Source organism: Rattus norvegicus, chromosome 8 (assembly GCF_021556685.1).
Source record: "Rattus norvegicus strain SHRSP/BbbUtx chromosome 8, alternate assembly SHRSP_T2T, whole genome shotgun sequence".
Classification (NCBI taxonomy): Eukaryota; Metazoa; Chordata; class Mammalia; order Rodentia; family Muridae; genus Rattus; species Rattus norvegicus.
Window position 1 is genome coordinate 77,295,764 of NC_141541.1, and position 27,485 is coordinate 77,323,248.

At 45.6% G+C, this 27,485-nt stretch overlaps 1 protein-coding gene across 2 annotated transcripts in view; it reads left to right on the top strand.

Moving 5' to 3' along the window:
* Rora (RAR-related orphan receptor A) overlaps window positions 1–27,485 on the top strand; it is a 733,322-nt gene that overhangs the window by 260,077 nt on the left and 445,760 nt on the right.

The following is a 27,485-nucleotide window of genomic DNA, read 5'->3' on the forward strand; positions in this document are numbered from 1 at the left end:
GAAAACAGAGCCTGGAAGGGAAAAAGAGCTCTTGAAAGCAGAGAACGCAGGCTAGAATTCTCTTCCTGCATCCTAATAACTTCATCAGTGTGAAGAAGCCTCTGCCCTCCCCAGAGGACCGCTTCTGCTTGATGTCATGTTGACTGAATTGTCTTGTTTTACAAAGAAACAAACTGGCTTCGTGTTAGGCTGATTCTCCTTTCGCTCAGATGTACTAAAGGCTTCCAGGGAAGGACTCCTTGTAATTACACACTCTGGCATTTCCTTAATGCTGGGATTTAGAGCTTTAAGCCCAGTGGGCAGAAACCATTACTAATTTGACATCTGGCCTTGTGCCCTGACCGCTGATGGCTCTGGAGACAGCATCAGAAATCCGGGTAGGTGGTGAGAGAAACTGTACAGATGAACAGGGGATGCGTCTCCATCCCTGTCCTGTGAGTGGGATGATCTGCGGTAGAGTGTTGAAAACTGAAGCTGAGACAGAAGGGTGGGGTATGATCTCAAAGATGCAGCATAAGCACTGTCGACATCTGTGGGTGACAGAGTACATCGCTGAGGTTCAGAAGGCATGACTATTGCCACAGGACGTGAGTCCCTTGATGCACTAGTCCCTTTGGCCTTCAAAGGTCTTTATCAGGGAAGCTCTGATATATGTAACACGTTTATGTGAGGAAAGATGTACAGGGTGTGTGAGTGTGTGTGTGTGTGTGTGTGTGTGTGTGTGTGTGTGTGTGTGTACATACTCACACCGGTTTATTCTTGTATGGAGGCCAGAAGTGGACATCAGTGTTGCCCAGACCCCAGGAATTGACACTGTTTATTTTGTCTGAGACCTAGGGACTGAATCCAAGGCCTCACACATGCTATACAAGTGTTCCACTGAGCTACACCCCCAATCTCCTTGTATTTTTATGTGTCAGGGATCTCACAATGATGCCCAGGCTGGTCTGAACTTTCCATTGGTCTCCCGAGTAGCTTGGATTTCAAATCAGTACCACAAAGTCAGGTTCCTGCTAGCCATTTAATTCTCGCTTTCCTCCTGAGGACTCAGACATGAGTCCATAGAGAATGGGGTAAAACATTGGATTGATTTGCTCTCTCTGAACTCTGTCCCCAGCTCTCTCCCCATTGTGACTCCAGGATCATTTCCTAGGGCTTCCCACAGACAGGACTTCCTTTTATAAGCCATCCGTGCTCAGAAGAGTTCCTGTTAGACTCAAGTCAGATCCCTCCTTAGGAACATGCTATCCCCTTTGACTAGCACTGACACCGCAGACTACAAGTAGCCATACTAACATTTGCTCTACCAGAGCCCTGGAAAGCCTTTGTCAGGGGAAGAAGGACACAGAGGGACTGAAGTCACGCACGCAGACTTCTCTTGGAAACAGACTGTACTGCAGACTAGCTTTGCAGCCATGGGAAAGTTGCTAAAACTCGTTGCCTCTGCTTTCCCAGTCCCTTAAATGAGGTAATGCTGTCTCTCCGGGGCGGGGGTGCGGGGGTATCATAGACTGTTGGTATGAAAATATGGAACAAGGGGAGAGAGCACTACTTTCAAATAGTAGGTGCTAATTCCACTTTGCTCTTGCCTCTCCACTCAGTCCCTCAGTGAAGAGGAAGCAGTCATTTGATAGCAGTCTTTGACCTCAAACCACTCACTGATGAACCTTCCCCCTTACTGGCCTAGCCAAGAGGGCCCAGTCAAAGGATCTCGTTAGAGTGGAGATGTGTGAGCTAACTGCCTCCTTATTGCTAACCGAGGCTGAGACCCACAGCTGTCTGCCAGTCTCTCCGGTATGGAGTCATAATGATCAAATGGCATTACTGCTGCAGAGTTTTGTAAGCCTGTACAGCCTGTTAGCATAAACATGGAGGTGTTATCAGAAAGCACTTTGGGTAACTTGGAGGAAGAGGAGCCAGAGCCGACCACACTAGGAGCAGAGGAATGGGAAGGAATCCAACCAAACAGTGCTCCAAGTCTGCCAACTCCCAGGAAGCTGGACGTCCAAACCTTGAGTGATACTGGCTTCCTCCCCACTGCCAACCAGAAGTGGCTAAGGGTTGCAGGTCCACCGGGGAGTAATATGGACCTCTTTAGACATCTTCCAAATGAACCTATTTGCAATCATAACCCTCCACTGTCAGCCTTCATTATTCATCATGCCTTATATTTTATTTCGTTTTGCTTTTAGGCAGGATCTCAGGTGGCCCAGACTTGCCTCAAACTTGTGACTTATGAATATGATCTCAAACTTACGATCCACCTCCCTCCATCTCCTGAGTTCTGGGATTACAGATGTAAACTATCACCTCTGGTTTGTGTAGACGTGGGAACGGAACCCAGCCCTTCTGCGTGCTAAGGAAGAGCGACCTGAGCTACATCCTCAGCCCATAGATGATGTTTCTGTATAATCTCTTAGGCCCCACGCTTCTGTCACAATTCAGAAATGTCCTCTCCACTGCCCCAGAACCTAAGTCAGACCATGGTGATCTAGATTCTAACTCTCATGTCCCGTTGCAGTTTACAACACAGAGTTTAGAATGAGCAGCTACCCATCTACTGGCTGTACAATTTGGGGGCAAGCCATTGACCCTGTGGAAGCTTCTGTTTCTTTAGAATGTGAGTAGGGCATCACTGGGTTTGTCTTGGAGCTTGAAAAGATGAGGTCCTGGATGACCTGCATCTGAGCCTGTGGACCAAGGGATGCCCACAACTGGTGTTAGACAAGTAGGAACACGAAGGTGAGCTGCATCTTCCCTTCAACAAATCCTCTCTCCCTGTCCTCTCCAGCCGTGCTGACTTCTGCAGCACACAGCCGTGCTGTGTTTTCGACCTCATGCAGGTGCTCAGCTTCCTCTGAGCTGAATCTTCCCTACTTTGGACCACTCTCTTATCCTTCATCTCTGGCAACTCATACATTTTTGTGGCTGTGACTGTAAGTCCTCCCAGAGAAGCCTGTGATCCCATTTTTGACCTTTTCGCTGGGTACTGAAATCCTTGGCTCCTGCAGGCTGAGGTTTTACAGGGAACGTCAGCATTTATGTTCAGACAGATGGATGTTATGTCAAGCCAGGACTGTGCAGAAACAACCAGGATAAAGCTTGGAGGTGCAGAACAATGCAGCCGTCTCCAGAGCTTCAGGACTCCAAGCATTGTGCCCACGGGCTGCTCTCAGAGGAATACAGCTTCCCTTATCTGTGCGTCTCTTTTTGGACCAGGTAGCGGTTGGTTTAAGATGGGTCCATGATATTCCATGCTGCCAAAGACCTTCGGGGTCACTGGTTTTCACCTCAAATATTGAAGTGGAAAAAGCATTTCCATCCCTCTGCACTGACCCCTTGTTCCTCTGGCAGTTAGAAAGGTAAGGGCAGGATGAATTAAAGGCTGCCTTAGACAAAGAGGGAAGGCTGCAGAGACAGTCCCCTGCCAGGTCATTTTCTAGCCAGGACAGGAAATGCTGAACTTCTTTGGCTGTTGAGTGGAGGTTCTAGAAATATAATCATTTCAACTGTGATAATTGAAGGCATCAAAAAAGAAAACCCTGCTGGACAAAAAGAATTCAGAGAAGCAATTCAGAGCACCCCTCTCTCCATGCTCCAGCCACTTCTTGGCCACAGTAAGAAGAAAGCTGCACTCGGTCAGCACCTAGGTACCGCTTCCTGCCATTGCTGAATATGCTCTTTCTTTGTGTGTATCAGTGGAATATGAGGGGGTGGTATCCATTACCGTTTGGGAGCTGGGACCCCAGTGAGAGCTTTGTACTCTTCCTTCAGTCCAGGTCTGTGTCTTGTTACACAGCCCATAGTGTTAGCCTGTGTTCAGACTGGCTTGTGCCAACAGTTCTCAGGGCTGCTGGCAACTGGCCCAGGTTGACAATATATATCTTCAGATTAAACCATTAAACCATAATGGCTTCTTTCCCTCCTTCTTCTTCCCTCTCTTATCCCATTCATAGACAAGAAACTCACTGGGAGATGCTTTGATCTCCTTCACATCCGGGGTTCTTTCAATATCTAGGGCCAAAGTAGTCATGGACTTACCTTTGTGACAACATAAACAGAATCGGTTTTTAGTCTACCAATATACCTTGGAGAGATAAAAACCTATTTATTTTCTAATACTTGTAGATCTTTTACATTCTTTTTCATATTAATGCGGCCCAAATTGCTCTTTGTGGCTACTCTTGCTTCAGTCTTTCCAGTGCCAAGATTATACATGTATGCCACCACTCAAGGCTGTTTCCTTGTTGAATCTGACTTCAAGCATCTACCTTGTCTGTGGTTCCCATGTAAAAAACCATGGAAGGAAGATCAAACTCTCCCGTGAACATGTTCCTGATGATGTTTCTGGTACAGAGCACGGCACTGTAGCAGCAAGATATGTAATCATTTGTCTGGTCTTTGACTTCATGTGTTCTTAAGTTCATTCAGAATCAACACACAAATATTAACATGACACAACACAGCATGGGAAAAGAAATTGGGCCTAGGGAAGGTATATTGGCATCCAAGTCAGAGATCAAAGATCTCTAAGAATACGCTTCCTGAAGGAAATGGGATTTGTGTGCAACACTGAAGGAATGGTCACACAGGGGAAGAAGATGAATAAAACCTCTGTAAATGGGATAGAGACTCTCGGGACAGATGTCTTGGCTGCTGTCTCAGCTCTACTTACTCCCAACAATCTCTGTGATCTTGGGCAAATCACTACACTCTTTGTCCTCCAGTGTTCCCAGTAGTAAACTGGGAAAGAACAGTATCTGTCTGATAGATTGCTCCAAAGTTACATCAAACTCACTTTGCAAGACACACAGATTGAAAAGCAATGTGATTACTGAGGCGGAGAGCAGAGAGGAATCAAAGAGTAGAACCTTCTAGAATGAAGAGCTGCGCTGAAATCTAGAAGACATACGTGGACTCCAGCCATCAGGCAGTCAGCTGAGACCGCCAGATAAGATTGGTGATGTAGAAAAGATAGGATTGTTTTTAAGGGGGAGATGTGTATGAAAGGTATATTAGTTACCATTCTATTGCTCTGTTAAAACACCATGACCAAAGCAACTAATAAAAGAAGGCATTGAACTGGGCTTTCAGTTTCAGAGAGAGTCAACAATGGCAAAGCAAAGGCATGTGGCAGGAAGAGCTGGGGGCTCTCATCTAGATCCACAAGTGGGAAGCAGAGAGAGGAGGGGTCACACTGTGAACGGAGTGAGTCTTTTGAAATATCAAACCCTGCTCCCAGTTACATATCTCCTCCAGGCCCACAGAAACTAATCCTCCTCAAACAGTTCCAACTGAGGACCAAGTATTCAAATATATGAGCCTATGGGAGCCATTCTCATTTGAACCATTCTATAAGGCTATAAAATTTTAAAAAATGGATTTTAGGAGACATTTTATATAATAGCCATTCTACTTCTCGATTCCCTCAATCTCTTTTTCCTGCCCACAAATAGATCAACAGGCAGCCATCTAACTAGTTATTCCAATGGAGCAAAACCTATCTATCTATCTATCTATCTATCTATCTATCTATCTATCTATCTATCTATCTATCTATCTATCCATTTATTTGAGACAGGGTCTCAACTAGAAAGTATCCATCTGATAGATTGATTCAAGGGCATGTCAAACACTCCTTGCAAGACAGATAGGTACTAGATACAGAGCAAGGTCATTAGCCCTGGACGACTTGAAATTCTTTATGTAACTCTGGCTGGCCTTGAACTCACAGGCATCCTCCTGCCTCTGCCCCCTCCTGAGTGCTGGCATTAAAGGTAAATTCTGAGAAGGCATTTTATTTTTAATTAGATGGGCAAGTGTGTGATGGAGTTGGTGGACACTTAATGTGTAGTGGCATCCCCAGCTCTTTCCAAACAGGAGAACTCAACTATGGAGCTAGCCCCAAGCGTATGGGTAAAGTAATTGGCTCCTTTAATTGTTCTAGAAGTGGAGGCCTAGAAGCATCATGATAGACACTTGTATCGGACACAAGCTAATGACTTTATCTTTAATGCATTTCTAAAGACCGGGAAGGGAATAAAAAATCCATAGATTCTTAATAGTGGTTGGGGAAGATAAGGTCAGTTTGATATACAAATTGGAAAGAATTGTCTAAAACTTCAAAACCTAGCATCAGGTGCCCCTCCACCCTTTACTTAGGGGTTTCTGGAAGACATTTTAAAATTCTTTACTGGTTAGGGAAAGTGTAGTAGGTCCCTCTTCTCAAGTGGACCTTGCAACTCAGCCAGTCCTCAGTAGAGGGAAGCTGAAGTATTGATGACAGATGTTAAGTTGGGGTTTAGCAAATACAACTCTTCCTGCACCAACCTGCATGGTAAGATGAGCCCTTGGCTGAGGCATTATGGGATGGGGTAGCAGGAGGAGCGTCTACCATGACTCTATCCACTGTTCCTTAAAATGTGCTCTACTAGTTTCCCAAGATGCTTAAAGGTGTTACATATCATGGTCCACCCAATGTAGAAGTGATGGTTTGAAGGATACTGACAAGTCTGTCTGGAATTTTCAGTCTTTAATATGTTGTCATCAGCACTGTGGCAGTTCAGAAAAGGGATTAATCATAACTTGTATGGGACAAGGTTCAGTATTGTTTATTTTTTAAATAACATTTTATCTTAAGGCTCATGGCAACACAGGTGTTCTGTGGAGGTCTAGGACCTTAGAGTATAGCTAAAACACGTGGAACAAAGGCACTGGGATTCAAGGTTAGACTGGAGCTGTCCCAAGACATTCTTTCAAAGCTCCAGAATTCACATCATGGAGGCCACAGCACCATTTAACTATGGTTGGATGTTTCAGGGAAATTTTTTTTCTTTTTTTTCTTTTTTCTTATCTTTCTTGCATTTGACCTCTTCAGATCAGCCTTTCTCTTTTTTATTCTTGTTATACAAAACCATGTGACTTTCAAATATGTAATATATTTAATATATTGTGTCCTCTGTCCAGTAAAGTAAAAGGAAGAGAAAACGGTCTCCGTCCCTTTTTATCTTATACAATTTGTCCTGTAGAAATGACTGCCACACAACACTAGAATTCCGATTTTTGCATTCTCAATGATTCCATGCAAAGGGCTGGGAAAGTGGCTTGGTTAGTAAAATACTTGGCCTTGCAAATATGGGAGCCTGAGTTTGTTGGATCTCCAGAACCCATGTGATAAGAACCAGGTATGGTACATGCCTGTGTCAGCCCTGGGCAACAACAGACAGAGGGTCCTTGGGGCTCATTGGCTAGCTAACCTAGACTAATGAATGAGTTTCAGGCCAGGGAGAAACACTGTCTAGAAGGAAGGAAGGGAGGAAGGAAGGAAGGAAGGAAGGAAGGAAGGAAGGAAGGAAGGAAGGAAGGGGGGAAGGAGGGAGAGAAGAAGGAGAAAATAAATAAATAAGAAAGAAAGAAAGAGGGGTTGGGGATTTAGCTCAGTGGTAGAGCGCTTGCCTAGGAAGCGCAAGGCCCTGGGTTCGGTCCCCAGCTCCGAAAAAAAAAAAAAAGAAAGGAAGAAACAAACAAAGAAACAAAGAAACAAACAAACAGTTGGAGCATGTCTCAGTGGTTAAGAGCGCTAGCTTCTCTTGCAGAGGACTTCGTTCAGTTCTCAACACCTTCACCGGTGCTTCACAACTGTCTGTACTTCAAGTTCTAGGTGACCCAAAACCCTCTTGGTCTCCTTGGCCACCACACACATGTGGTACACATACACATGTACAGCCACTCACACATAAGCAAAAATGCTTTTAATCTTTAAAAAATGTTATAATGATTATGACGGAGAAGTGATAGCTGAGTTTGTATTCTGGCCCCACAAGTGCTTGCACCCACATGGGAGCCCACGTACACAAGATTCCCATGCATTGTTGACCAGGGGCGGGGGATTGATTCTTATCTCCCTAATTTAAAAGCACCAGGGCCATTGTAGCTCTGAGCTCTTAGCTTTTCAAATCTGCTAAGTGGACATCCAGCTGCTGTCATGGCCCAGCTAATGATCAGGAACCTTCCCCTTACAATATTTTCCAAATAATGCACTATGTGAACATTAGACAGGTTTTCCTAACAATAGCATGCACAATTTTCTACATAAGCATTTTATATATGCTTTTTTTCTTATTTATTCATCACAAAAACAACATGTTGCTAAGTCTTAAATCAACTGGTCTTGAATAAGATAAATCCTTTCTGTGTGCCTCAGTTTCCTCTTTGGTAAAATGAGGATGGTGTTCTAGGATATTTAGAAACTCCCAGAATGAATGGGAATATTTGGTATAATGGTTTGAGCTAGCCAATAAGGGGTCTCTCAAGCATTCCCAAGGGACAATTGATATTTACTGCTAGAGGCAAAGTTTATATCAGGTCAGATATTGCAGATTCCTCACTTTGCTCCCTCTCCACCAGCTGGCCAAGCCAACTATGTCATAAATAATGTCGTGGAGGATCTCAGTACGTTTGGTAAAGAGGTGATATGCTGAATCAGCTGCTGAATCCTGACTGATTCTGCAAGGCAGTCTCTCATCCAGATGAAATGGGCTGTGGTCTTCTGTGTACATAGGACTTGGGCAATTTGAGTCTGCTGTTTAATCTGCCATGGTTATCCTTTGTGCGAAGCCTCTGCCATCACCATTTAGGAGCATTAATATTTATCAAACACCTCCTGTAATGAGATGTGAACCTTTGCCTACTGGAATTCTAGCTCCGATTTTTAGATTTGCACGTTTCCATAGTCAGGCTGCTGAATAATTTATTAGTCATATTGGAGAAATAAAGTAGATAGATGATGTCAAGGAGTTGTTGGAAAGCTGATTTTTCTTTCTGTTTCACAGAGTCCTGGAATAGGAGGGGTGTTGTGGTTTGAGTGTGAAGTGTCCCCGTGGGCTCACATCTTTGAATGCTTGACCACATGCTGATACTTTTCAGTAGGGCATAGACCATTTGGAACCAGGGAAGTGGCTGGCAGCAGGATGAATAGGTGGGCTTGAGGGGAATAGCCTAGCTTCACTTTTAGTCAGTCCCCTGTCTGCCTCCTGATACCACATAAACAAACTGTAGTTGTGTATCCTGCTGTGACCTCCTTGAAATGATAAGACTCTTATCTCTGAAACTGTGAGCCAAAATAAACCTCTCTTTGCTTGTTCTTTTCTTTCCTTCACATATTCTGTCAAAGCAATAGGGAATGCAACTGTCAATTTTAATTAGGGTTTTATTGTTGTGAAGAGATACCATGACCACTGCAACTCTTATAAGGAAAAACTTTTAATTGGGGCTGGCTTAAGGTTTCAGAGGTTTAGTCCAGTAAGGTGGAAAACATGGTGCTGGGGAAGGAGCTGAGGGCTCTACATCTTAATCCTCATGCAGCAGCAGGACACTGTCCCACTGGGCATAGCTTGAGCATATGTGATTTCAAATTCCACCACCACAGTGACACACTTCCTCCAACAAGGCCACATCCACTCCAACAAGACCACATCCACTCCAACAAGACCACACCCACTCCAACAAGGCCACGCCTCCTGATATCACCACTCCCTCTGGGCTAAGCATTCAAACACATGAGTCTGTGGGACCATTTCTATTCACATCACTACAGTAAGAGAGGATAGTGCTGGGGTGGACTTGGGAGTGAAACACATTTCACGGATCTGTTTGAATATTAATCTTCCTTTACCAAAAAATATGTTTTTACCCCTTACAGTTAAGGTCAGGCATCCCTTTGCTCCCCTCTGTATAAGTGAGATGGTCTCTTTCCATTGAAGCACTGAGCTCTTAGCTTGCCTGCCTTTCAACCATAATAGGTCGCTTATTCTAGAATCACCGTGTGACTCTGTCCCCCTCACTGAAGCAGAAACGGTCAGAGTCTTCTTCTTCATTTACCAGTCATAATGTCTGTCACATAGAAGGTCTTCCATAATCTACTTATGGGAATGAAATTAAATCCTGGGCCCCTAGGCCTGATGCTGCCTTGTGCTGCCACAGAGGTGCCCCGTGTGGTGCCGCTCGGGGAATCAGCTAATGAGGCCTCCCGAATCCAGGAGCTCTTTCTGCAGAAGAGAGATGACAGGGACAATGGAGTCCTCACCTGCCTTGCTTGGCAAAGTTCCTAAATGCGTCTGTTGAGACAATGTTAGTCTTTTCTCTGCAGTGCCAGTGTGAGCTGAATTCACATTTTTTTTAAAAAGGCACTCTTGTAGCCCCCACAATCTATTTCGGTCTATTGCTGTAATTGGCACATTATAATAATGCCTGCTTGGATTTGTATCACTGTACAGTCATTGCTCACTCTACATATCTGTCTCTCCCACTCTCCTGATCTTGTCTGACTCACTTCTGTTTAGCGCACTGCCTGACATGGGTGGAGGCACACTGCCAACAGGGTATGGATCAAAGGAGCGTGTGTGTCCGTGAATGGTGGCACGGGTGAGCTATGAGATGCTTGCCCCCCCCCTCCAGCATTCCTACAGCCACATAGAAAAGCTGATAAAACCGGAACTATGACCCCATTTCACAGGTGTACAACACTGGTCCACCAGGAAAATTAGAGAAGTCCCTCACGACTTCACAGTTAATCGAGAACAGAACCAGGACTCACACACACAACTCTCAGGACTTACGCCATTCCCCTAACTCACAGTTGCTACTCTTGTTTAAGGTAGACTAGATAAAACTGAGATAATTAAAGGGACGTGAGAGTCACTGAGTCATTCTTTCCAGGACAGCATTTAAAAATGTCAGCTACTATTTTTTTAAAACCAACTTTAAGATTTTAATGTGTGTGTGTGTGTGTGTGTGTGTGTGTGTGTGTGTGTGTGTGTGTGTGTGTGATGCCTACATATGTGCATGTGCTAATGGAGATCATAAGAGAGCATCAGATCTCTGGAGCTGAAGTTACAGGCAGTTGTGAGCCGCCAGTGTGATGCTGGGAACTGAACTCTGATCCTCCAGGCGAGCGTCATGTGCTCTTAACTAGTAAAATACCTCTCCATCCCTAATGCCTTACTATTCATTGAGTTCTTAAGACCAGTGCTCAGTGGTGCCAGACACTCTGAACAAGTCTTCCCAGTAAACTAATATACCAAAGTGGCTGCTGTTTCTTGGATCTGACATATGAGAAAGCCAAGGAGTTGGAGGCCCAGGGACAGGGGCATGACCAGGGAGATTGTTCCCAACACATCTGCAATTTGAACTCAGGTCCTTGGAGTTCATAGCTCCTACTTTTAACCCCCAAGCTTTACCTTCTCCCACGAAAGACAGGTTTTCTTTTAATTTGTCATACTTTCCTATCAGGTCAGAGCTCTGTGAATGATTTTTGATCTTGAGCAAATGATCAAACATGCCTGGGCCTCTTCTCTTTCTGATTTGTAAAACAAAGAAATTAATATCTACCCTTTGGGATTACTGTATGGATTAAATGTTACTCTATGAAGAATGTGTTCCGTAAGTTATGAAGCGTTCTACAGATGCAAGTTATTACTGCTCCATGGAAAAGTAACAAGCCATTGTAATAATAATTTGATTGAATGAGCTCTTATTGAGTTGATACTGTGGGCCAGGCGTGATCAAAATAAGGGAAATAATTTTATTCACCTCTGAACACCGTGCTATTAAATTTCCAGCCAGAGACTCTGCTAGCCCTGTTTCTTTTCTGTTACCAACCTGCTGGGGAAATTACCTAACAAGAAAGGCAACAAAAGAAGCTAAAGCAATCTTGTTTAAAATCGTGCCCCATTACAATGTTGTTTATTATTTTGTAACTGTTTCAATAATGCAGCATCCTGCTTAGGAGCGGTTCTGCCATTATTGCAATTTTTTTCTCTTCCTCTGACCTCTTTGGACAGCCTGAGTCTAAGTGGTCTTTTTCTAGGGAGGGAAAAAAAAAGCAGAGAGACTGAAAACAAGTACGAACGCTATAGACACTGTACATGCTGAATGCTTTGTGTGTGTGTGTGTTAATGGGTTATCTTATTTAATGATGTTTTGTTATCCATTTAAAATGAAAATTCAATAAATCTGTAATATATACAAATTCAGATGGGGTGTGTGTGTGTGTGTGTGTGTGTGTGTGTGTGTGTGTATGTACGTGTACTTGTAGAGGCCAGAGATCAGCCTCAATAGTTCACTTCTTATATTCCTTCCACTGTTTGTCTGAGAGGATCTCTTGCCAGCCTGACACTTCACCAAGTAGGCTAGGCTGGCTGGGCAGGCAGCTCCAGGCATTTGGCTGTCTCTGCCTCCCATCTTACCATCCCTGGGATTCCAAGTTCAAAGTCAACTTCCCAGCTTTTTGTGGATTCTTAGGTTTCAATTCAGGCTCATGAGGTAAGTGCTTCTACTAACTAGGCCATCTTTCCAGTGCTTGTTTTGTTTCTTTGAGACACAAGCCTGGCTGTGTAGACCAGGCTGACCTTGGACTCGTTATCCTCCTACCTCATCCTCTGGAGCGCTGGGATTGTAAGGATACAACCCTCCCATCCACAGCTTTAAATTAGGATGGTTCTTTAAAAAGATATGAAACCCATATAAATATGTTAAGTCAAAGCAAGAGATAATTGGAGACACATCCCCAGGTCCCCAGTTTGAGCTATAATTACACAGAGAATCCAAATCTGTCCTTACAAGCATCTGCAAAGGGAAATGAAGCAGTCCCTGACACTCACCACCCAGCACTGGGTGTGACGAGTACTGAATGAGACCGGGAAAAGCTTGCCAAGCTCAGGAGGCAAGTCCTGCCTGGGATCCGGAAGAGCTGGGATCTCACTGGAACTTGTAGGGTGAAGAACATTTCTCCGGGGTAAATTTCACCCTCTGCTTAACTCCAGTAGAAACTTCACATAGGTCACTGGGCGCTGGGTACTATAGCCACTGGTCACCAAGCCAGGACTCTCCTTCCCAAACATACCTTCTTCTACTAAATGGCTCATTGTTACCCTATAGAAGGATTCAAATCTTATGCTTATGTTTTGAGGAAGTTCCCCATTAGAATATGCCCAAAGGTTGATGATGATGATGATGATGATGATGATGATGATGATGATGATGATGATGATGATGGGGTGGTGGTAGTGGTGGTGGTGGTGGTGGTGGTGGTGGTGCTGATTAAGGGTTAGCTTCTATTATAATCCTAATCACCGGGGAGGCTGTAGCATGAGGGTGGTGCAATTTCAAGACTAGCCTTGGCTACAAAGTGAGAGTCTATGAGTTGCAAAGCAACTAAAGGAAAAAAAGGGCTTATGGGGCTTCACAGTTGGAAGGTACATTCTTTCCTGTGGAGAAACTCAAGGCAGCAGGAGCACGAGGTGTCTGGTTCCACTGCAGCCACAGCCAGGAAGCAGACAGCAATGCATGCTGGTACTCACCCCCACCCCCACCCCCCACCCCCCACCCTCCACCCCCACCCCCCACCCTCCACCCCCAGCCCCTCTAACTTCCCACTCTCTCTAATTTAGGACACTTAGGGCAAATCCTCTCATCTCCATGAATCCACTCTAGAAGTGCTTCACAGGCATGCCCAGAGATGACGATCGCCTGAGTGATTCTAGATCCTATCAAGTTGACGATCAATATTAGTGATTACACATGGTCTTAAAAACGTATCATTCACCTCCCCAGTCCCCAGAGCTTCTGCAAGTTTTGGTAGTCCTGAAAGGTCTGTTTCATCCTGTTTGCAAAAGCAGCGTTTGACACAGAACAGATGGCACGAGGCGAGGCTTCGCGGCTGCTTTCGCTCATAAAGCGAGCGCAGATGAAGATGGGAAGAGAAGCTGGGTGGAACCTGGAATATGAAAGTGTGCAGGAGGGTGTCAGAGCCATTTCCAACACCCCACTGGGGCAGCAGCAGCAAGTGGAGAGAGGCAGCAAGGCCAAGTTAGAGCAAGTCCTCTCAGCCAGTTCCTGCTCCCTGCTGTGACAAGGTGGCTTAGAGCTGACACCTGTGTCCATACTCCATGCATACCATGCCGCTGTGCATGTATCGTGTGTGTGTGTGTGTGTGTGTGTGTGTGTCTGTCTGTCTGTCTGTCTGTCTGTCTGTTGGTCTCTGTCTCTATTTCTCTCTCTTCTGTCTCTCTATGTATGTATCTTCTGTCTCCTTCCCCTGCCTCCCTCTCCCTCTCCCTCTCCCTGTCCCTCTCCCTGTCCCTCTCCCTCTCCCTCTCCCTCTCCCTCTCCCTCTCCCTCTCCCTCTCCCTCTCCCTCTCCTCTCTCTCTCTCTCTCTCTCTCTCTCTCTCTCTCTCTCTCTCTCTCTCTCTCTCTCTGTTTGTGTGTTTCTTCCAAGAGCTGAATGGACAAAGGTGAGAACATCCCTGGGAAGTTAACTTTCACCCGCCGAGGTTGAGGTTTTATTTTCCCTTCAGCTCTCTGTGAAGAGTCTTGACTTTCTGACGCTGAGCTGGTGAGCAGCCCAACCTGAGAGGACATTGCAAGCTTAGGTGCATCTTCTGATGTATCCATTATAAACCTGGCTGGCCCGACTTCTAGCCACTTTGGCCTGTCAGACTGCCAGTTTCCTGAGTGAGGGCACATCTTGGGTATGTGTGTGTGCTCCAAGTGTAGCAGGGTGCCTAGCACTTGATAGGGGCTTTGGAGATGCTGGTGAGTGAGAGACTGGGAGACCTGCTAGCTCCATGGTGCTGCATCTTTCATTCAGTGTCAGCCTCGAAAGATTGTTGGCATGTGTTCTCCTCATCCACTGGCAAGAATAGACTTCATCTCAATTCCGGCCTGTTTGTGATCTGTCATCCTCAATCCTCTTTCTTCTTGTCTAGAATAATTCTGACAACTCAGCCTCCATTTTCATTACTCTTGCCTGAATTAAGGTACCCATTCCTACCATCTGGATCCTTTGAAAGTAGGAACCAGGCTCTAAACTCTACCAGTTTACCAGAATTGGGTCTCATAGTGGCTTGAAAGCTCAGGATAAGAGAGTGTCTTTGCATCTCATGTCAAGAATAACATGTGCAAGATGTAAAGAAGCTGGCTCTAAAGCACTCAAAATGACTGTCATCGAGAAAATGAACCACAACAAATGCTGGCGAAGATATGGGGAAAGAGGAACCCTTATTCCCTGCCAGTAGGGGTGTGAACTGATGAAGCGTCTTGTATAGGACATGTACTGCATGATTTATTCTGCAGATTCTAAATATAAAAAGCTGGGAATTAGAAATAACAGTATTCAGAGTGTGGATGATAGGAAGGTGTCAGCAGACAAGAGAAGGTGGAGCCACCTATAAACATGTCACGGGGGACTGGGAGGTGGCTCAGTAATTACTAGTGTTTGCTGCTCTTCCTCAGGGCCAGAGTTCAGTTACCAGCACCCATACTGGGAGGTTCACTATCACCTGTTACCCAGCACCAAGGGATCCCACATGATCTTTTGTCTTCGGAGGCCTCCTACACATATGTGGCATGCACACATACAGACACATACACAAATAAAAATTTTAAATAATTACATTTATTTAAAATTCGTCACAATGAAACCCATTATTTGATGTGATGTAACTCCAGCACATAGGAGGACTATTTAGCAACCACATTTATTTTGGGTTACTATTTTCTAAAGAGATTTTATTATTAATTATGTGTGCACGTGTGTCTGCATGCGGGTGTGTGCACCTGACTGTGGTTGGCTGAGAACACCCAGAAGAGGACATCGGATACGCTGGAGCTGGAACCAGGTCCTCTGCAAGAACAGCAACTGTTCCTAACCACTGATCCACCTCTCCAGCCCTGTGAGCTCTTGGTTGAGTGTCTGAAGAAGTGAATGGAGTTTGTAATCTTGCCTGTCAATGATGACTACTGTAAGCCACTCACAAATGATCTCGAGGCCAGGAAAGGAGAAGATGGGTTTGCTTCTTCTGGGTGGACGTTTACTGCATTTGTAGCACAAGACAATGAAGAGGGTTTTTTTTCCCCATTCAGAAAACCTTTGCGGGGTGGAGGTGTGTGTGAAGGATGGCAGGGATTCTTGTCTGTTGATTTTAAGGAAGCCGTGTAAAGCAAGGCTCATGTGGGGAAGGCACATTCCAAGGCCTGTATCTCTGAGGCCTGCATATAAACCCTTGCTTGCCCTGACTGGCTAGTGTGAGAAACTGGCTCCCAGCCAGAAGGCAGGGCCCTGCTTCATGACTTTTTGTGAGAGACCATTGTTATACAGGGACTGCTTCGGACTAGGAATGAAGAGAGAAGTAGTAGTTACCTCAACCAGGGCTTAGAAGAAGCAACATTTATATTCTCTCTCTCTCTCTCTCTCTCTCTCTCTCTCTCTCTCTCTCTCTCTCTCTCTGTGGTATATACATATGTATGCATGTGTGTGTATCATATGGAAGTATGTGCATGTATGTGCATCATATGCATGTATGTGCATGTGTGTGCATTGTATACATGTGTGTGTGTGCACACATGCACAGAGGCCAGAAGAGAGCATTTGGTATCTTTTTTTTAAATCACTATTATGCCCCTTTGACATAGGAGTCCTCAATGAACTAAGAACTCTCCTATTTTCAGCTGGGTTGGCAGGTCAGACAGCCCTGTCTGATCCTCTTCTGGTTTCTACCCACCCAAGCACTAGGGTTACAAGCAAGTATGTCCACGCTCAGTTCAGACGTGGGTTCTGGAGATCTGAACTCAGGTCCTCAGACTTGAATAGCAAGCACCCTGCAGGGTGAGGCTGAGGCACCCTCCCCAGCTCAGCTCCTTACGGTCATGGGCCAGTCTCTTTGTCTGCTCCCACTTTGAGCCTGCTGCTTGCATGTGTGACATAGGCTTATGGAGAACGGCCCATCATGGGGGCTCCCTTAGCCCCAGACCCTCAGTCTCACTGCCACCGCCTTCTAAAACAGTGGCAGAACCTTCGCCTTGAAAAGGTGATCCTCCTGGAACCTTGATCAAAAAATAACATCTCTTTTTAAGTATGACCTTGATTGCCACAAAGAACCAGAATCCCTCAGAAGAGTGCTGAGGAGAGACAGAACAAGACTGAATCCAACTGGAAGTGACATTCCTAGGCTAACTTTTAATTGGGAGGGGAAAAAAAGAGAAAGATGTTGTATGAGGTTAGAAGCTAATTGCATGTGGCGTTGAACTTTTAAAATATCCCATGATCCTGGAGGTCTTCTGCCATGCTCCAATTTCTCCCTCATCACAGCGGAGTAGCCTTTTTTCCTAAGCCACTCACCTAAGGGCCAGCTCTCAAAAGCAGAAGACTCTGCTGTGCGTGGCCACTTGAACTTGAGTCTGAACGTGATTCCAGTAGAGCTGGACAGAGGGTCCTTGCCCCCAACTTTCTTGATTTGGGTTAGACAATTACGAAAGAGAATGCATGCCCAAGCTAGAAGGCTGTCCCCCAGGCATTCAGCAAAGACTTTTCCAAAAGCAAATTTAATAAAATTGACCTTCAAAGGGCTGTTACTTCAATTCTGACAGAACCTCGTGACCTCGTGTGCTCTAGAATGTGGGAGGGCAACAGGGTCACCCTCGGGCTATGTCTTACTCTATCTGGCTTGCTCAGCTTCCTGTAGGCATCCTTGCCATCTCGGGGCGCACCGAATTAACACCTTTGCGCATAAACTCAACGGCGAAAGACTGTGTTTTCTAAAGGGGGATAAGGAGATCAGGGAGAAAGAAAAGGTATCTACATGTGTATGCGGGTAACATTCTAATAGCCTTGCCCGCTCTAATTATCACTGGGAACAGAAATACTGTCAAGGAATAATCTCCTAAACTGATTACAGCTCCCTGCTCCCACGATTGTCTGCCTAAGGCTAGATCCCCAATGTGACATTAAGTATAAGAACCTAAACACACACTTCTTATCCCTGGACAAACAACAGCAGAACGGTGTGCCCAACGCAGATAATAAGCCTTGTGAATACAAGTGGAAACAAACCTGGTCCTCACTGTTGACGGTGAGCAGCAGAAGGGGAGGCGCTGGTTGTAAATTTGGTATGCCCTGGTCATCTTCCTGATCCAGCGAGCAGTTTTCAGTTTAGGTGTCTCTGGGCTTGAGGTAGGAGCTCAACAGGATTCGATTTTCACATCTGAAAGCTGCACTGTGTGAGGAGTTCCTCCCCATGATTGACAAGACCTGTAACTAGTCCTTTTGCGATCAGTGATGGCTTTGGCTGGTATTTTAGGTTCCAGCAAGATCTAACACGTAGCAGGGGCGGGGGGAGGCAGGAGGAGGAGTAAACAGTTTAAGACATTAGGATGACTCCTCCAAAGATTATATAGTTTTTTTTCACATTTCTGATTACATTTTTATTTCATAGTATATATGTCTATGTATGGGAACACATATGTACAGTAGTAAGCGTAAGTGGAGGTCAGAGGACAACATGTAGGGGTCAGTCCTCTCCTTCCACCATGTGGGTTCTGGGGATCAAACCGAGAGCTGCCTGGTTGGTGGCAAGCACCTTGACTCTCTGAGCCGGCTGGCTGGTCCCTAGATTAAGTTTTTATTCACACTATCAGGAAAGACTTTAAGCAAAAGAGAGTTTGCTTAAAGCAGTGGCTCTCAACCTTCCTAAGGCTGTGATTAATACAGCCCCTCGTGTTGCGGTGGCCCCGCCCACAGACTTACTTTGGTTCCTACTTCCTAACTGTAATTTTGCCACTGTTATAGATCATAATGTAAATGTCTGATATACAGGATACCGGGTATTGGACCCTCAGAGGAGTCATGAACCATAGAGTGAGTAGTGTGGGTGCAAAGGCAGAAGTCTGCACGTCTCTGCATGCTCGCCAAGTGCTGTAGGGTCTGTGCTTACCTGTGCTTACCTTTGTACAGTTCTGCTTTAAACAAACAGACTGTTCTTAGTGTTGACAGCAGCACTAGATACAAGTATCTGGTTCTTGCCTCTTTTCTTGCCAAGGGCAAATATTTAAAGCCCTTCCTCACCTCCAGGATCGTTGAAGGGATGAAAAAAGCTCTTAAGGAAAGGGAGTTTTGGGGTTGTTGATGCCAAAGTGTGGAATGCCTCATAATTGCATAAAAAAAAACCCCAAGATCAAAAATTTATCATCCTGGAATCTGAAAGTTTTCTGAGACTACAAAGTGAACACTCACCAAGGAACTAAAAATAAATCAGCTGAGTCCTCGGGGATCTTCTGAGAGTATCCTCCAGGTGAGGACTTGCTAGCCACGGTTGTTCAGGCAAAGAAATCCACTCAAGGGTGGCCCAGTGGGGTCTATGGTTTCCTTAAGGGTCCTAGTCTCCTTCACTTCAACTTATAGAGTGGGGATCTGACTTAGGGATTGGAAGAGCTGAGGGGAGTCAGAAATCAGAAAACAGGAAAGCAACAATACATCTGAAGATCTTATGATGGGCGTGCCTGGAGGGGACACAGGACGGGAACTAGCTCAATGCTGAGGGTGGGACACAGCGGGGAGGGACTCTCTCACTGCTAGGTAATAGAGCATGCCTGAAGGGGCGCACAGTGGGGACAATCTCACTGCTGGGGGTGGGACAGGGTGGGGGTGGAGGTGAGGGTGGGGGGAGTACTACCTCACTGCTAGCTGCCCAGCAGGCTCCAGTTTTACCTCTGTCTCTCCCTCCCTGGGGCTGGGAGTACAATAGCTCCATGCCTGGCTTCTTTGTGTGAGTTCTGGGAATTGAATTCAGGTCCTTGTGCTCACAAGGCAAGCAATTTACCAATTTACCAACTGAGCTCTCTCCCCAAACCCCTAAGACACTAAAGATCTCAGAGTAAAGGTGGGCATGCGGTATCATACAAAAGCTTTTATGCTATTTTGCCCAACTTAACTATTTTCAGAACAAAGAGCCTGGAGTTTGAGAAGGTCAAACCACTTCCCTGCCATCTCCCCATCTTTGTAGCGTTTCTTCGATCCCACTTGAATTAGCCAGAAGTTGAGCTGAACCTCTACAAGGCTGACAGTCCCCAAGGTGCCTCAAATAATGACTGGTCATCCTCCAGTGGAGATGTACACTCTAGTCTGTCCAAGTTCAAGGCTGAACTTAGCTCTCTCACTGTCATCGGAGTGGAACTTCTCTTCATACACAGTGCTCACACCCCTCTCTTCTAGGAGGAGAAGCCATGGCTATATCCCTTAGTGGAGACTTTCTCCTTTTGTTGTTTTCATTTATGAAAGGATTATCTGCATGTAATAAAATCTACCTATTATAAGCATCTGAATGATGAATTTTGCCAATTGCCTGCAACCATATAACTATCTCCCATAGAGTAAATATCCGGAGCATTTTTCTTACCCACAAAAGCTCCCTTGGGCCTCTGCTCTCAATTTCTTTCCCAAGCCCCACGGCTTCTGGCAATCACCGATCTGCTCAGTGTCACTGCATTTTGCCTTTTCTGGAAGTTTCTTTCAATGAAATTGCAATACATAGATAGCCTTTGCATTAGATTTCTCTCATTTAGCATAATGACTTCAAGATTCTTTCATGCAGTTACATGCATGAACATGCCACTTCCTTTTGTTGTCAGAATAGTAGCCCCAGAACTGTGTCTGTCATATGAGTATGTGCCTGATTTTGTATTCTGCTTGCCAGTTGATAGCTGTCTTTGTGGCTACCAGTTTCAGATTCTCAGTACCCTTATTAGCCAGCACACTTGTTTGCTTTGTACTTTTGTTTAAGGTTTATTTTATTTATGTGTGTGTGTGTGTGTGTGTGTGTTGGGGGTTGGGGGTAGGTGTATAATCATACACAAGTGTGTATGGATGCTTGAGAAGGTAAGAGGATAGTGTTAGATCACCCTGGATCTGGGTTTATGAACATTATGAGCTACCTGGTGTGGGTACTAGAAATCAATCTCTTGGTTGTCTCAAAGACAACCAAGCATGCTTAAACTTAATGAACAATTTTAAGTTTGATTTCTCCCCTCATCTTTTAACCTAGAACCTAACTCATGTGTGTGAATGTGTGTGTGTGTGTGAGTGTGTGTGTGTGTGTGTGTGCGTGTGTGTGTGCGTGCACATACATGCATGGTTGCAAGGTTTCTGCATTTGGAGGTGCTCCTGAGCATGGAAGCCAGAGGCAACCTTGGGTATCATTCCTCAGAAGCTACCCACATTATTTTTCGAGACAAGCACTCTCTCACTGAGAGCTGAAGCTTGTAGGGCCAGCTAGACTGTGGCCCCTGAGTCTATAATTCAAGTGATTATCACCCCCCCCAAAGCTTACATGTTTAAATGCATGGTCTCCAGATGGTGGAACTCTTTGGGAAGGATTAGGAAGTGACCCCTTGTTTATAGACGTGCCACTGGGGTCTGGCTTTGTTTCAAAAAGACTTGTACCATTCCATGTGCCCTCTACCTCCTGCTTACAGATCAAGATGTAAGCTTTCCACAGCTGTTCCAGTCACCTTTCCTCCAAGCCTTCACTCCCATAGATTCTAGCTGTCGGGAACCCTAAGACCAACTAACTTTTTTCTTTTATAAGTTGCTTTAGACATGATGTCTTATCACAGAAATAGAAAAGAAACTAATATGTGGCCTTGGGGATTCTTCTGTGTCTGCCTCCCCAGCACTGAGATTACATCTGTACACTGCAATACCCACCCAGCCTCTAACTCTCATAGTCTTAGACAGTTGGTCTCATACTTGCAGTGACACATTTTCAAAGCCTGCTGGTGGCGTGCACGTGCTAGCCTAATCCAATCGCTCATGGCTCTGGAAGTGATTTGCTTACAATGGAGAAGCCAAGCCAGGACCCAAAGCTGACATGACGACCCATTTAGGCTGCTCAAATGTAATTTGCCTTCCCTATAGGCCCCAAGGATGTGGCAGAGAGCTACGAATTGCGGTATCCAGTATTTATAGTAGATGAAGTGGGATGGTTTTTCATCCTGTCTCATAGGAATGTGCTTACCCTCTGGTTCCAGTCACTGGAAGTGCTGGGGCAGGGAACATCCAACAGGTGACACTGTCCCTTGCTCAAAGATTATGTGGGCATGGGGCCGGCCCTACTGACTTGTGACCACATGAAAAGAAAGAGAGTGTCCTGAAATATGTGCTGTCCTCTGTTATAATTCACCGTAATGAGCAGGGAACAAAAGGTTGTAGAGGAGAGGGTTGACGGATGACCGACTTGCCACCCTGTGCTGCGGCTGGCACAGCTCCCGCTGGCGAAAGGCATTGTATATGACTGCTGTAGGTCTCATAGTGGTAAATGAACACTTATGGCCGCTATGGCAACTGGATTGATTATCCCAGCTACCTCAGGACGAGCATGGCCTGGCGTTACAAGAAAGCAGGTGTACCCCTGCCGACTTCTGTCAGAACTCCTCAAAGGTGGTGGGTGCAGAATGAAGTCTCTGATGAATGTACGTCCTCTTCTTCAGTCACTTCTACCCAGTAGAGAATTTGGGCAAGGAAAAATGTATCAGATTGGTGGGGGGGGGGGGCAGGTCATTCCACTGAATGACTGCCTGGCTCACTGTGGGAAGAGTTGATTATTAAGGAATGTGATAGGATGGATAGATGGATGAACCCATGAATGAGTGAGTGAACCCAGGGGTGGGTGAGTTAACTGAGAAAGCGCTTGGAAAGAGGGCTGAGAACCAAGTAGAAACGGGGGTTGAGGAAATCAGTGTGGAATCAAAAGCTATAATATCTAGGCAGGAGTGCTGATGTAGCAAGAAGAAGTGGACTAAGGCACCGTAGCCTGAGCAGTTGGTGGCTGGATTTTTTTTAATGGGCTTCATTACAGGAAACAGAATTGGAGGCTGGAGAAATGGCTCGGTGGTTAAGAGCACTTCATCCACAAACGCGAGTACCTGAGTTTGGTTCTCGGCGGTCACTGAAGAAGCTGGGTGTCCCGTGCATGTCTGTGACCTTCTCTTTGATGAGGAAACAGACAGGAAGATTTCTACAGATTGCTGGCTTCCAGCTTAGCTGAAGAGGCAAGAGCCCCAGGTTCAGAGAGAGACCCTGCCTCAAAGAAACAGGCAGAGAGCACTAAAGGATACCTGATATCCGCTTCCAGTCTCCACATGCACACAGGCTGTGTGCCCACACACACATATTTGATTGCACACACAAGTAATTTTTTAAAAAAGAAACACAATTAATAATCATTTTATTAATATATAAACTCTAGTTTTTCCAATAGCTTAAAAAATGCAACTCGAGTCCCATTGGGAGACCTGGGCACAGTTATATTACATATTGGTTCTCAGCATACCAGTTATCATTCACGACATGAAATTTCCTACCTCTAAGTTTAGATGGGGTCATTCAAACAGATAAATCTAGGGTGGAGAAGAGGTGGTAGCCCTAATGATGCCATATCTCTCTACTGATTGGCTGAAGATACTCCTCTAGATGTTAAACGTGAAGGTATTGTGATTCTTTGCACACAACCCCTAAGCTGAAGCCATCCACAATGGCTTCCCCTCCTCTTGGACATAGCTGAGCACAGCACACAGCCTTCCACGATAGGTGCCCAGCTTCACAGGACCAGTGCTCCTGTGTATGGGGGTGAAATGGCATAGTTACATTAAGCCAGCACTTTCTAAAATGTGTTTGTTTTTAATTCTGCCTTCTCAGTTGTCTTCATAGACACTGTTTTTCTAACTGCCCTCTTCGCACAATTTTAATTCAACAGACACACTGTGTGTTTATGCCTGTGTGGGTATGTTTGTGATTGTGTAGTGTATATTCGTCTGTATTTTACATATAAAAACAGCAATCTTTTAGTTTTGTTCCCAAGAACTAATTTTGCCCCTTCTGCTGGATGATTTTTATGCCAACTTGATATAAGCTGGAGTCATCTGAAGGGACGGAACTCCCATGAATGCCTCTGTCAGATTAAGTTGTAGACAAGCTGGTGAGACATTTTCTTAATTGGTGACTGATGGATGAGTATCCAGCCAATTATCGATGTTGCCGTCCCTATGTTGGTGGTCCTGGGTTCCATGAGAAATCAGGCTGAGCATGCCATGAGGTACAAGCCAGTAAGCAGCATCCCTTCCTGGCTTCCACATCAGCTCCTGCCTCTAGGCTCCTGCCCTGTTTCCTGATTTCCTGAGTGATCGGGAAGTACAAGCCAAATAAACCCTTTCCTTCCCACCTTGCCTTTTGGTCATTGTGTTTCATCAAAGCAATAGGAAGGCTAACTAAAAACTCCCCTCCTCCATTCTGAGATGCATCTTGTTACTTTACACATTGCTGGGACAAAAATATCCAACTCAAGGAAGATAAAAAAGGAAGTGTTTATTTTGGGTCGCAGTTTGAAGAACTAGTCCATGGTGGCTGAAACATGCAATAGATGGTCATACTGCAGTCAGTCAGGAGACGCTGGCATTCAGATTGCGTTTTCCATTTGATGTGGCCTGGGGTCCCAACCTGCGGAAGGCTATCTTCCCACCTCTATTAACCTAATTGAGATAATCCCTCACAGACATAGCCAGAGGCCAGCTCCCTAGGTGATTCTAGATTCTGTCAAATTGACAATCAATAGTCACCATCTCAGGGTATGTTCAGCTCTTTTGAGAAACCGTGGGCCAGAACAAACTAACTGAAAATCCTGCTCCGTCACTTCTTTCCCTTTGAACCTCCCATTCCTGTTTGTCCCTCACTAGAGGACGGCAGGATACTACCCCTGCTGTGGGGTTCACCGAGCATAATGAACCACCAAGGAATGATATCCTGGACCACCTTTGCTATTGAATGAGTTTCTACATACATTATCTTGCTTGGTCCGTACCATGAACCCCCAAAGCACGATACTTTGTGTCATGTTAGTATAAACATCAACCTCCCTGCTTTACTGACGGCATCCGGGATAATTTGAGTGGCCACTTCATTCTCTCAAAGTCCTGCACATGATAGTGTGGGTTGGCCCTGCAGCTTTAGGCCACGTGATCTGGTTCAGACCTCTTCCAGTTGCACCTTCTGCCAGACACTGTTGTGTTAGAATAACCCAAGTGGAAGTTTAGACAGTTGGAGGAGTCATTTCCAAGGGTGTATTCTAAGGAACAAACCACACCTCGGCCTTTCAATCAAATGAGGATGAAGGCTTTCATGCCAAGATTAGGGCCTTATGAGACGAACAATAATGATTGCTCAGAGAAAGATAACTCTTCAGTGATAGCCATGATTCAGTGCTGTGCTGACTTCTAGGGGGAAAAAAAAAATCAAATTCCTACACTGGCTATCTGGACAGCAGTAGACTCAGCAAAAGGTCAAGTGGTGGAGGAGGGGCAGTCTGGGTATTCCTGAGTTCAGATTCCAGTTTTGCCACTTGGCAGCTATGTGCCTCAGTTTCTATGGGTCTGTCCTAATGAAATATTCTTCATAAAGCAATTAGGACAAACTAAGGCAGTCTAGACTGAGCATTCTATAGGGTGCCTGGCCCACAGTCAGTAAATACTTGCAATCCGCCCCCCCCCAAAAAAACAACTCCCCTGCAAGAGCCAAAGCTTATGGTGGAAATACTTTCTATGTGTGGACATGACGTCATTTGGTTGGTTTCAGATGTGTGATTCTTGGCATCTGGAGTTTTTAGCATTGTCTCCCGCTCCACCAAAATGCCCGTCTTGCATATTTCACCATTATTGATTATCGATTATCTTTACTAACATAAGAGGCATTCATTCTTTATTCTTATCTTTTTTGGAGGCATTTAATTCTTTGCACAAGAAACAGATGACTTTTAAGACAAGGACCCAGGCAGTGCCCCTTGCTGAAGTAGAAGAGACCTGGTGGGGCACCCTACATAGTTTCCAGTGGGGACTGATTGGAGTGGATTAATTTTCCATCACTTTGACAAAGAGTTTATCTCAGTTTACCATTCCAAAAGGGGGGTTCATAATGGCAGGGGCGCCTGGCAGCAGCAACTGAAGAAGGAAGTTGAGAGATCACATCTTTGACTGCAAACTCGAATCGAAGAAATTGAACTGGAGGTGTGCATGGGGCGTGGGGATAGGAACTCCTCGAAGCCCACCTCTGACAATGGACTTCCTCCAGCAAGGCTATACCACCTCCCCAAGCAGTGCCACCCGCCGGAGCCCAAGCCTTTACATACTCACACCTCTGAGCACCAGTTTCCCTTCCATCCACAGCAGTCGGGGTGCTGTCTTCTGCACTGCGAATGCTCTTCTGCACAGACTGAGACCATTACAGACAGATTACCAGACTAGGCTTCTCCACTGTGGGCAAAAGAGAGGACCAGCTTTTCAATGAGGAAGAAGACCTGAGAGATGTGTGGGCTCTCTCTCTCTCTCTCTCTCTCTCTCTCTCTCTCTCTCTCTCTCTCTCTCTCTCTCCATCATCCTGGTGAGTTACAGAGAGACACACCTTGGTGCCAAGAATGACACCAGGTCTCTCCATCAGAACAGCCCCCCACGTTGCCTCACACCAGGCTGAGACCTTGTTCTGAGACTTTGTTCCAATGAAGCAAGAACTGTTTGTAAGCAGCCAGGAGGAGGTGGAGGGAATGATACAGCTTTGGGCATGGCTCTCCCCTTGACCCAGAGGGGCTCCCTGGAGTGATGAATGCCAGAGTAGCTACATCAGATAGGCTTGGATCCTGCATAATTACATCTCTGTGGAACTTTACAGAGGGACTCTGATTCTTCTCTCACACACATTTCTCTGCGGCTGGTATTTCCATGGTGACTCTTGAGGCCCAGTAGCCACAGAGCATGCATATTGTATGGGGAGGCTCTTCATCAGCAATGCCAACCTTGCTTTGCCCAACTCCAAGGGACTCGGGTTAAGAATCACTCTGTGATCACCTCTCGCCATCCATCGCAGACAAGAGCAATCTTCCACAGAGGCAAAGATGAGTAACTTCTGGGAAGAGTGCATCCCTTCATTCTCCAAGGGCTGCGCTTTGAGGATAGCTGTGTGTAGCATCTAGCAGCACAGCCTACCCTGCTCCAGCAGGGGAGGATAAAGCTACCAGTTTGAGTCTGATGTTTTATTTATCCATACTGGTAACTTTATGTAGGGGGTATTTCTCTGTTTGGGCCTCAAGGCTGGTTGCGCAAAAGGCGGGGAAACATTAATAAGTAATAGACAGAGAGGGGCTGTCCATTTATAGTCTTCCAGAGATGACCTGGTTTCCATTCCAATGGGAGCGTTAGTGTTGTTTGAGAGTGAGAGGCGTCAGTAGAGGCTTGCACTGGTGCATTTGGGGATAACCAGGAGGGACACCTGCTTGGGCTATTTTTAGAATAAAAATTAAGAAACCTCAGGCAGCCCCAGGGGCCCTCCCCAGTTGGCAGTGCACACACTGTGAGCCCGAATAGCCCGTTTTTCCTGGGGTTGCGTGGGATCACTGTGTTCCTTTCTGTTTGCCTCCAGTGTCTGGTTATTATTAAACCACCCTTTGTGAGAGATTAACTCTGGCTTCCCTCCCAGTGAGGAGATGTCTACGCAGAGCCAGAGCAGGCGGCCAATGGCAGGCACATGGGTTATTTGGTGTCGTACAGGAACAAACAACTGGTTGACAAGCCAGTTCTTCACTTTCTGATGGCTTCCCTTGGCGTGGAAACAAGCTTC